This window comes from Bombina bombina, chromosome 1 (assembly GCF_027579735.1).
Source record: "Bombina bombina isolate aBomBom1 chromosome 1, aBomBom1.pri, whole genome shotgun sequence".
Classification (NCBI taxonomy): domain Eukaryota; kingdom Metazoa; phylum Chordata; class Amphibia; order Anura; family Bombinatoridae; genus Bombina; species Bombina bombina.
In genome coordinates, this window is record NC_069499.1 from 605,041,896 (window position 1) to 605,054,982 (window position 13,087).

Genomic DNA, 13,087 nt, shown 5'->3' on the forward strand with positions numbered 1-13,087 from the left:
CTACTTGGTCTTCTTTGCATACATTTAATAAATTCTACCATTTTTATGTATTTGCTTCTTTGGGAGCAGTTTTTGGTAGAAAAGTTCTTCAGGCAGCTGTTTCAGTTTTATTTTTCTGCTTTTGATTTAATTTTTTTCCTCACTTTTATGAGAATTAACTTATATTTTGGGTTGTGGATTATTTTTTCAGCAGAATTCAGAATTTATGTAGGAACTTACCTGATAAATTAATTTCTTTCACATTGGCAAGAGTCCATGAGGCCCACCCTTTTCTTATGGTGGTTATGATTTTTTTTGTATAAAGCACAATTATTTCCAGATTCCTTTTGTTGATGCTTTTTACTCATTTCTTTATCACCCCACTATTTGGCTATTTGTTAAACTGAATTGTCGGTGTGGTGAGGGGTGTATTTATAGGCATTTTGAGGTTTGGGAAACTTTGCCCCTCCTGGTAGGATTGTATATCCCATACGTCACTAGCTCATGGACTCTTGCCAATATGAAATAAATTAATTTATCAGGTAAGTTCTTACATAAATTATGTTTTTCCATTGAGAGCAACGTCATATTATATTTATATTACAGAACAAAATAAATTTAACATCTGTGTGTATTTGTAATAAAAATATCAGAGTTCACTAGATTTTTTTCATGTAGTGGAAAAAATACCTACATTTTATATTTTCTTCCAATGGCTGCACAGGTTGTTGATGAGCTTGCTTGCTGCTAGTTTTAATATTGCTATTGTTTACCCAAAACTGTGTTTAACGCCAACAAAAATGTTAAGCACATAGTCAAGGTCATCTCCAGAAAAGCAATACACTAATGGCTTGTCAGTAAACATGCCCTACGAGCCCATCTGGTTCTGCACAAATGTGTATTGCTGTCTCAGAACTTACATTGACTGTGTTTAACTCTTTTGCAAGAGGCTAACACACTTCTGTGCAAGCACTAGTGCAATAATAAAATGCCCTAGAAAACTGTCACATTTTATGTCCCTTTAAATAGGGTTTTCTTTATATTTTTTAAATTCGGATACAACATCATACACAAGCACATTTAAAAATACAAGTTAAATATTTGTTTTAATGATAAATGTATTACAGGAGAAATGTAATGAAGGAAGTGAATAATATACACACAATCACACACACACATATATTATTATTATTATTCTTTATTTATTAAGCGCAAACAGATTCTGCAGAGCTGTTCATAGGTAACAAAGATAAAAGGACAGTACAATATGAGACACCAGACAAAATTTAACAAACATATACAGGGGGAATTGGGAGCCCTGTTCCCGTGGGAACTTACAATCTAAATGGGTAGGAGGGTGAGAAACAGGAGGTGGGGACTGCAAAGGTGGGAATGATGTTAGTGTGGAGTTAGATGAGGGCAACTATTAGGCAAGTGGAATTCATTAGTTGCTCATTTGGTGATAGGCTTCCCTGAACAAGAAGGTCTTTAGGGAGCGTTTAAAGGAGGAGAGGTTAGGGGAAAGTCTGACAGCTTGAGGAAGTGCGTTCCAGAGGGTTGGTGCCGCACGAGAGAAGTCCTGTAGTCTAGCATGAGAGGAGGTGATGGTAGAAGAAGCAAGGAGCAGGTCATTGTTGGATCTTAGGGGACGGGCTGGAGTATATTTGTTGATGAGTGAGGACAGGTATGGGGGGGGGCTGCATTGGTAAGTGCTTTGTAGGTCAGAGTGAGAATTTTGAATTTAATCTGCTGTGAATGGGGAGCCAGTGAAGGGACTCACAAAGGGGTGCGGCAGATACAGAGCATCAGGAGAGGTGGATTAGCCTAGCAGAGGCATTTAGGATGTATTGAAAGGGGGAGAGGCGGGATAGAGGAAGGCCAGTTAGTAGGTTGTTACAGTAGTCAAGCCGGGAAATTACTAGGGAATGGATTAGCTGTTTAGTAATTTCAGCACTCAGAAAAGGACGAATTTTGGAGATATTGCGTAGGTGGTTGCGACAGGATGAAGAGAGCGATTGGATGTGGGGTATGAAGGACAGATTGGAGTCGAGTGTAACTCCTAGGCAGCGGACTTGGGGTGATGAAGAGATAGTGGTGTCACCAACAGTGATAGTAAAGTTAGAAACTGGAGTAGAATTAGTTGGGGGGATTAGAAGAAGCTCAGTCTTGGACATGTTGATTTTTAGGTGGTGAGAGGCCATCCAGGAAGAAATGCCAGATAAGCAGTCGCTGATGTGGGAACGGACAGAAGGAAAGAGTGCAGGGGTGGATAGGTAGATCTGAGTATCATCAGCATAGAGGTGATAGTTGAAGCCATAGCTACTGATAAGTTTACCCAGTGAGGAAGTATAAATAGAGAAGAGTAGAGGGCCTAGAACAGAGCCTTGAGGTACTGCAACAGACAGAGGCAATGGAGAGGATGAGTCGCCAGCAAATTAGACAGAAAAGGACCTATTAGAGAGATAAGAGTGGATCCAGGAGAGGGCAATGTCACAGAGCCCAAGGGAGCTGAGAGTCCATAGGAGGAGGGGATGGTCAACAGTGTCAAAGGCAGCAGACAGGTCAAGTAAGATAAGTATAGAATAGTGGCCATTGTTTTTAGCAGAAAGAAGAAAGAAGATCGTTAGTAACCTTGGTGAGGGCAGTCTCAGTTGAGTGTTGTGGACGGAAGCCAGATTGCAGGGGGTCAAGCAATGAGTTGGAGGATAGGAAGTGTGTTAGGCGATCGAAAACTAGTTTTTCCAGGACTTTGGAAGCTAGCGGAAGTAGTGATATGGGGCGGTAGTTTGCAGGAGAATTGGGGTCGAGGGAGGGTTTTTTGAGGATGGGGGTAACCTTTGCATGTTTGCATATATATGTGTTTGATTGTGTGTATATTATTCACACACACACACATATATATATATATGTACACACACTTTAATTAAATTCCTACTCTAACACATATACAAATATATTAGAGCGTGAAAAATAGATGAACAGATCCAGTTATGAATTTTGCACTTTGCTGCATATTTTGTCTTTGAATTGTAATATAGTTCTAAACAAGGAATATCATTGACTCCCTGTGACACATACAAGGAATAAAAACACAATTAGTGAGGCTGTGTTTGAGGGGTCAGACAAGCTGTTGTGTTTGCATAAACTGTGGCTGGAAAAATCTCATAGGAGTGAGTAACAGTAAACTTAACTGTAAGTAAGTCAGTGTGTTTTATTTGCAAATTGATCTATCTGATGCAGAATTATTTGTCCAAGGGGCCATAAAGCGGTGTGACTGTCAATAAATACACAAAAGAAATTACCAGAGATATCTGCAATACATTTCATAGGTGTATGTTCCATCCATTTTTCATAACGGTCGGTTTTAATTGTATGGCCATTTGAGTTAAGTGAATATTGATTTTTGGTGTAGCTTCCATTACAACAAATATTGCAAAGTCAGATAAACTCGAGCACCAGTGGCTTATTTTCTGTGTGCAAGCTGGAGGAGCCACTGCTTGAAGACTCCAACACAGTATAAAATCAAAGAATTCCAGCAGCACAACAAGAGCAAGATATATTCCAAATTTATTAGGTACCTGGAGGAAAAAGCATGACGTTTTGGGCTCAGTTGCCCTTAATCATATGACCTCAATGCAGTACACACCTCTCTTAAAGAGACATAATACTCATATGCTAAATCACTTGAAACTGATGCAGTATAACTGTAAAAAGCTGACAGGAAAATATCACCTTTACTATGTAAAAAAGGAAGATATTTTACCTCACAATCTCCTCAGCTCAGCAGAGTAAGTTCTGTGTAAAAAAGTTATACTCAGCTGCTCCCAGCTGCAGGTAAAAAAATTAAAAAAATGAAGAAATGAACAGCAGCCAATCAGCATCAGCAGTGCTGAGGTCATGAACTCTTACTGTGATCTCATGAGATTTGACTTAACTCTCATGAGATTTCATAGTAAGCTTCCTTTACCTGATAGGTGAAATAATATGAGAGTGCACGAAGCTCATCCTTTCAGTTGTCCCGGGACAGACATACTAATATGCTGCTTAGAAATCCTTTACAATGGGAGGTGGCCACTGATGAACTTTTGAGGTAAAATATCTTTCTTTTTTACATAGAGATGTTCAGGTGATATTTTCTAATCAGCTTTTTACAGCTATGTTGCATCACTTTCAAGTGTTTAAACATTTGGGTATTATGGCCCTTTAAATACCCAACACCACAGGTGTGGCTAATCATACCTTTACCTTTTTCAAACATAACTCTCAAGTCTATGCGCCACCTAGTGGTGAAGCGCAGGATAGAGCTAGTGCTTGTGTTCCAATTAGTTTCAAATGGACACAAGCATGTAAGATAATTCCACTAATCTTTAATTAATAAAAACATATATTTATTAAAAACAATATATAAAATAACAACAAGAAGTGGATTAGGGGTATCCAAGTATCCCCCTTGACATGCAAGGAATTTCTCGGCACTAAGAAGGCCGTTTCATCAGGCATAAAGTTACCTTACTAACTATCCTGCTTTTAATGTATCTCTCAGCAAATCTGAATTATAAAAAACACGCCCAAAAGGGCGTATTCTCTAATTAGTCAAATGCACCTGTATGCATATGTGACCTACAACGTCTCACTATGCATGTAAACAAAACCTCACACAAAACTTTCACTAAAATATAATAATACATCATAATCCCACAATTTAAATATGAAGCAGTGTCAACCCATATGTAAATTGAAACATTGCAAGTACAGAAATGTATATATACAAAACCGCTTTCATTTTGCGGTTCAATTGTTATATTACAATCCACAATATCACCATAAATGGGCAATAACATATGAAACATAGAAATATACAAACCAATTTCATTATTGTTAGCATTTTAATTGTTAAGATCACCATACCATTTGTTTGTGATCACTGACGTCCATTGAAATGGACACATATTCATCCCTTTTTAATCCTAAAAGAAAAATGAGTTTACTACCTTACAGCTAGATTACGAGTTTTGCGTTATGAATGAAAGTGCAGCGTTATGCTTCATAACACTGCTTTTTCCCTAACGCTGCTATTACAAGTCTTGTAGGTATAGGTGTACCGCACACCTTTTTGGGCGTCACGCAACGTCAGTAACGCGTTTTTTAAAAGGACCTTTTTCAATGGGACTCCCATAGCGCCGGTATTACGAGTTTGCCTGGGAGGCCAAAAAGTGAGTGGTACAGTCTATAACCACAAGATCCCTACCTCCATCTAAAGTCAGTAGTTATGAGTTTTATGTTACAAAGCTGTAGCATAAAGTGTTAAAAAGTACACTAACACCCATAAACTACCTATTAACCCCTAAACCAAGGCCCTCCTGCATCGCAAACACTATAATACATTTATTAACCCCTAATCTTCCGCTCCAGACCTCGCTGCCACTATTAAAATATATTAACCCCTATTCCGCCGCTCCCCGACATCGTCGCCACTATAATAAACCTATTAACCCCTAAACCGCCGCCCTCCCGCATCGCAAACACTATTTAAATATTATTAACCCCTAATCTGCCGTCCGCCCACACCGCCGCTTTAATAAACCTATTAACCGCTAAACCGCAAACCCCCACAATTAAATATACTAAAATAAATTATTAACCCCTAAACCTCTGACCTCCCACATCACTAACTCTACATAAATATATTAACCCCCTAATCCTAACCCTAACGTAACTCTAAGTCTAACCCTAACACCCCTAACTTAAAGGGGGGGAGCGAGCTGACAGCGGGAGCGAGCTACTTTGAGTGTAATGGCGCGGTCGGGCCGGGCTGTGACTAGACAGCTGCCCAGATGCGCTCAGAGGGAAAACCAGACCCGCTCAGTAGAGCACAGAGGGCGGATCTGAAAAACCCTCTTTTTTTAATAAAAATTTCAGCGGCATTATTATGTTACATAAAGCTAGCACTAATATAATGTATTGCCCCTTAAATATAATTAAAATAAATCTAAATAAACCTTACAATTATTAACTAAATAATTCCTATTTAAAACTAAATACAAACTTACCTGTAAAAAAAACCCTAAGCTAGCTACAAAATAACTAATAGTTATATTGTAGCTATCTTAAGTTTTATTTTTATTTCACAGGTAAGTTTGTATTTATTTTAACTAGGTAGACTAGTTAGTAAATAGTTATTAACTATTTACTAACTACCTAGTTAAAATAAATACAAACTTACCTGTAAAATAAAACCTAATCTGCCTTACACTAAAACCTAACATTACAATAAAATTAAATAAATTACATTAATAAAATATAATTTACTAACTTACAAAAAAAAAAAACACTAAATTACAAAAAATAAAAAACGAAATTATTAAAAATAAAAATTAATTACTCCTAATCTTAAAGCCCTATCAAAATAAAAAAAGACCCCCCCAAAATAAAAAAAACCCTAGCCTACACTAAATTGCCAATGGCCCTTAAAAGGGCCTTTTGCGAAGCATTGCCCCAAAGAAATCAGCTCTTTTACATTGCAATAAAAAATACAAACAACCCCCCAACAGTAAAACCCACCCACCCTACCAAATAAAAACCTATCTAAATAAACCTAAGCTAAAAATTGCCCTGAAAAGGGCATTTGGATGGGCATTGCCCTTAAAAGGGCATTTAGCTCTTTTACGAATTTCCCAAAACCTTAACCTAAAAGAAAAACACACCCAAAAAAACCTTAAAAAAACCTAACACTAATCCCGACGATCCAATTACATCCATCCTCCTCCAGCCGGCAAAGTCCTCATCCAAGCGAGAAGAAGTCTTCATCCAGACGGCATCTTCTATCTTCATTCCATCCAGCGCGGAGTGGGTCCATCTTCAAGACATCCTGCGTGAAGCATTCTCTTCTTACGGTCGTCGGCCTAAACTGAAGCTTCCCTTTAAGTGATGTCATCCAAGATGGCATCCCTTACATTCCTATTGGCTGAAAGATTTCTATCAGCCAATAGGAATTAAAGGGGAACAAATCATATTGGCTATTGCAATCAGCCAATAGGATTGAGCTTTCATCCTAATGACTTATCCAATCAGCCAATAGGATTGAGCTCTCATTCTATTGGCTGATTGGATTAATTCCTATTGGCTGATAGAAATCTTTCAGCCAATAGGAATGTAAGGGACGCCATTTTGGATGACGTCACTTAAAGGTAACCTTCAGTTTATGCCGACGACCATAAGAAGAGGATGCTCCGCGCCGAATGTCTTGAAGATGGACCCGCTTTGCGCCGGATGGATGAAGATAGAAGATGCCGTCTGGGGGGGGGGGGGGGGGGATATTTGGGGGGGCTATTTTGGGGGGACTTTTTTATTTTGATAGGGCTATTCGTTTTTTATTTTTTGTAATTTAGTGTTTATTTTTTTTGTAAGTTAGTAAATTGTATTTTATTAATTTAGTTTATTTCATTTTAATGTAATGTTAGGTTTTAGTGTAAGGCAGATAAGGTTCTATTTTACAGTTAAGTTTGTATTTATTTTAACTAGGTAGCTAGTAAATAGTTAATAACTATTTACTAACTAGTCTACTTTGTTAAAATAAATACAAACTTACCTGTGAAATAAAAATAAAACCTAAGATAGCTACAATATAACTATTAGTTATATTGTAGATAGCTTAGTTTTTTTTACAGGTATGTATTTAGTTTTAAATAGGAATTATTTAGTTAATAATTGTAAAGTTTATTTAGATTTATTTTAATTATATTTAAGTTAGGGGGTGTTAGGGTTAGATTTAGGATACGTTAGGGTTAGGTTTAGGGGTTAATAACTTTAGTATAGTGGCGGCGACATTGGGGGCGGCAGATTAGGGGTTAATAACATTATGTAGGCGGCGGTGATGTTAGGGGCAGCAGATTAGGGGTGTTTAGACGTGGGGTTTATGTTAGGGTGTTAGGTTTAAACGTAACTTTTTCTTTCCCCATAGACATCAATGAGGCTGCGTTATGGAGCTTTTGTTTCCGATGATCGCAGGTGTTAGGCTTTTTTTTGCCGGCTCTCCCCATTGATGGGAAAATCGTGCACGAGCATGTCAAAGCAGCACTTGATTTCGCTGCGGTATGGAGCTCAACGCCACCATATCTCCCGCACAAGCCTGCTTTTTTAAAACCTGTAATAGCAGCGCTATAGGAAGGTGAAATAACACGCTCAAAACTCGTAATCTGGCTGATTATTTGCTATGAGTATGTGAAACGTTCGATATTTAACTTTGCTTTTGAAAAAGGAATGCTAATGGATGGACCCATTATTTGTATATCAACATTCCGTAAATTCTAAGTATACAATGTGTATGAACTACTTCCATGTATACGTATCCTCACCAGTCAGTGTGTGCAAAATTTTCCTTTTTCCTATCAGATTAGGGGTGTGTGTTCTATGATACGCCCATCTGGATATTCGTCACTCTTACTCTCCCATAATTGGCCGTTTGTATTTACGATATTTGCCAAGTGTGTAACTAAAGACTACGACCGTTCGTCATCACTTTCTACCTCTATTAAATCCCCATTCATTTTTTTATTGAAGCGAAAGATAAGTTTTCCTATAGACAATGAGAAAATCGCTACCTGTATCCTGTCACACCACATGATCACAGTACAATACACAGCACTGAACGTTCCTCCGGCATTTTCCACAACCCATGACACATCCTAACAAGAGGGTCAATTAACATAACACCTATATGGAAATGATAGTATTCCTACACAAATGAACTGTATATGAATGAGCTCACCTATAATATCTCTAATGACATCCGGTAGTCCAAGACTAAATAAATATGTGAGTGTATTATGTGTCAGTTACGAATCTGTTAACAGTGTATAGGATACTAAATCCGATGAAGAATAAAAGAATGAAAAATAAATATAAATAGTTCTGTATGTGGATAGGTAAATATCTGTGCAATGTGGATAAAATTATACCTAATATCGTATATACCTACTAATAATAAATAATTATGAACCCTACGGCATTGACACAGAAGTGCCAATCACTATAAATGTCTGAAATCTATAAACGGTCATTATCACCAGGGGGTCCAATTTCTGAAGAGTTATCACCCACTATGTGTCAACGAATATGTGATATATAAAAAAAGATACCATGTGTTCCGGTGGTAGAACCATCTATGTGTCAACGAATATGTGATATTTAAAAAAAGATACCATGTGTTCTGGTGGTAGAACCATCCGTATTAAAACCCTATAGTGTAGTGGCATATAAACTGTAATATTCAAGTGTTAGCATCCTCATCCTAAGAGAACCACTGAAATAGAACGAAATAAACAAAAATCCTGTAAAAAGCTGCCAGATCTATGGCTTCGTTCAGACCAGAGGGAAACAAGGACTGAAACCTATATATCCAAAAAGTCTCCATCTGGCGCAAATGAGCATATCTATTGACACCCACTGAACAACTGATGTGTTCCAAAGGGGTAATCTTAAATGTGTGATGACATCCCTTGTGTTGAACTGTACTATGTCTAGATACACTGTGTTTCATGGAGTGATATCTGATGTTCCTCCAGTGTTCACTCCATCTGGTGTGGATTTTTCTGCAAGTGCGGCCTAAATATTGAAGGCCACACTTGCAGGTCAAGACATAAATTACGTAGTTACTGCCACAATTAATGCGGCTCTTGATCCTAATAATTTCACCTACATATGGGTTGACACTGCTTCATATTTAAATTGTGGTTTTATGATGTATTATTATATTTCATTGAAAGTTTTGTGTGAGGTTTTGTTTACATGCATAGTGAGACGTAGGTCACATATGCATACAGGTGCATTTGACTAATTAGAGAATATGCCCTTTTTGGGTGTGTGTTTTCAATTCAGATTTGCTGCGAGATACTTAAAAAGCAGGATGGTTAGTAAGGTAACTTTATGCCTGATGAAACGGCCTTCTTAGTGCTGAGAAACTCCTTGCATGTCAAGGGGGATACTTGGATACCCCTAATCCACTTCTTGTTGTTATTTTATATATTGTTTTTAATAAATATATGTTTTTATTAATTCAAGATTAGTGGAATTATCTTACATGCTTGTGTCCATTTGAAACTAATTCGAACACAAGCACTAGCTCTATCCTGCGCTTGTATCCTGACTATTTGGAGAATCCTAATAGGGTGAGCTGATACGCCCTGCTGAAATTTATCAGTCTATTCCTACCAGCACATAGCTGTGCTTGTCTTAAATGTGAGTACCCTTTTGGCACTTATTATACACATGCCTTTTTACTTTGGTTGGCCTGCACATGTAGTGCCTCTCTGCTTCACTTCCCTTTTGCTGCCAACAAGGAACCTTTTGGAGCGGGTGAGCTGACACACCCCATAATTCTTCAGCCTGTTTCTACTAGCACATTTAGCGATATGTGAGTATCCATTTGGCACAAGCTATATCGTATTTGCACATTTGTGTAGTGTTTCTGCACATGAAGCGCCCCTCTGCTCTCTCATTCTGCAGCATATCCGGACTAGTCTGTGAGGAGGAGGCAGCCATCATTTGTTTGTCTATTTCGTGAAGATCCTTGAATCCTGGAGGAATTTATTTTATAAAACTTTGGACTGTGACTTAAGGACTTTTGTATGTATATTGTGTGTATTTGTATATGATACATTGTTTCACCTTTGTATATAACTACTTGGTTATATACGCGCCCCCTTGAGTCCTAACTTTGCTTTCTTTGTATCCTTTGCTGAAAATTTATATGCTCAGGAGCAGCAATACACCACTGGGAGCTAGCTGCTGATTGGTGGCTGCACATGTATGCCTCTTGTTATTGGTTTACCTGATGTGTTTAGCTATCAGTAGTACATTGCTGCTCCTTTAGCAAAGGATAACAAGAGAATGAAGTAAATTTGATACGTAAAGTAAGATGTTTTAAATTGTATGCTCCATCTGAATCATGAAAGAAAATATTTGGGTTTCATGTCCCGTTCAAAGGACATACGCGGGCAAAAATAAAATGCTTTAGAACATTTTATTATCCCACTATTCCTTATACAGGCCTATGTGTTTAACCTTAGGGAAGGGTTTAAGCACATAGTTAAAGTAGGTTCCTGTAGATAATCACTGGTGCTGCTACTTTCCACAAATAACTGAATAGTGTTTGTGGGGCTTATCCCTTGATTCCCTTGAGTTTATTTTGCTTTTGAACTTTATTTTTCATTTAATTTTTACCTTTTATTAGCCCCTTCTCCTCTATAAAGGGCTGAGGATATCCATAGATTCTGGGTGTCATTTTCTGTTCCAAAGACACATAGAAACATGAAATATAAAATTACGTACAAATTCCTTACAAATTATGTTTGTGTGTCTATGGCCACATATTCTTAGTATGCCTCTATGTGTCTTAATAGATAGTTAAAGGGACAATCAAGCTAAAATGAACCTTTCATGATTCAGATAGGGCATGCAATTTTAAATAACTTATTTTAATAATAAAAGTTTCTTTGTTCTCTTGATATTCTTAGTTGAAAGCTATACCTATGTATGTTCATATGCTAATTTCTAAGCCCTTGAAGGCCGCCTCTTATCTCAGTGCATGTTGAAGTTTTTCACAGCTAGACAGCACAAGTTTATAAATGCCATATAGATAACATTGTGCTCACTCCCGTGAACTTACTTATGGATCAGCACTGATTGGCTAAAATGCAAGTCTGTAAAATGAACTGAAATAAGGGGGAAGTATGTAGAGACTTAGATACAAGGTAATCACAGGTAAAAAATATATTAATATAACTGTGTTGGTTATGCAGAACTGGGGAATGGGTAATAAAATGATTATCTATCGTTTAAAAAAATAACAATTCTGGAGTAGATTGTCCCTTTAATGTGAAGTCATATTGCAGTATGATGCTATGGCAATATATATACAGCGGCATACTTTTTTTGTTGTAGTTTAAACAAAATAAAAAATTAACTGGGGTGACACTGTGCCCTGAAAGGCAGGCCCTGAAACGCACACGTGTGAAGGAAACTGACTGCTATTATTTAACACAGTCAAATAAGTGTTTTTTTTTTTTTTATTCTACACTACTGTTACACAAGATATGAGTTGCACTGGGGTGATACTGAGCCCTGGCAGGCAGGCCCTGAAACGCACACGTGTGAAGGAAACTGACTGCTATTATTTAACACAGTCAAAAAAGTGTTGTTTTTTTAAATCTACACTACTGTTACACCAGATATGAGTTGCACTGGGGTGATACTGAGCCCTGGCAGGCAGGCCCTGAAACGCACACGTGTGAAGGAAACTGACTGCTATTATTTAACACAGTCAAAAAAGTGTTGGTTTTTTTTAAATCTACACTACTGTTACACCAGATATGAGTTGCACTGGGGTGACACTGTGCCCTGGCAGGCAGGCAGGCACTGAAACACACACGTGTGAAGGAAACTGACTGCTATTATTTAACACAGTCAAAAAAGTGTTTTTTTTTTTTTTTAAATCTACACTACTGTTACACCAGATATGAGTTGCACTGGGGTGACACTGTGCCCTGGCAGGCAGGCCCTGAAACGCACATGTGTGAAGGAAACTGACTGCTATTATTTAACACAGTCAAAAAAGTGTTTGTTTTTTTTTAAATCTACCCTACTGTTACACCAGATATGAGTTGCACTGGGGTGACACTGTGCCCTGGCAGGCAGGCCCTGAAACGCACATGTGTGAAGGAAACTGACTGCTATTATTTAACACAGTCAAAAAAGTGTTTGTTTGTTTTTTAAATCTACACTACTGTTACACTAGATATGAGTTGCACTGGGGTGACACTGTGCCCTGGCAGGCACTAAAACGCACACGTGTGAAGGAAAATGACTGCTATTATTTAACACAGTCAAAAAAGTGTTGTTTTTTTAAATCTACACTACTGTTACACCAGATATGAGTTGCACTGGGGTGATACTGAGCCCTGGCAGGCAGGCCCTGAAACGCACACGTGTGAAGGAAACTGACTGCTATTATTTAACACAGTCAAAAAAGTGTTTTTTTTTTTAAATCTACACTACTGTTACACCAGATATGAGTTGCACTGGGGTGACACTGTGCCCTGGCAGGCAGGCC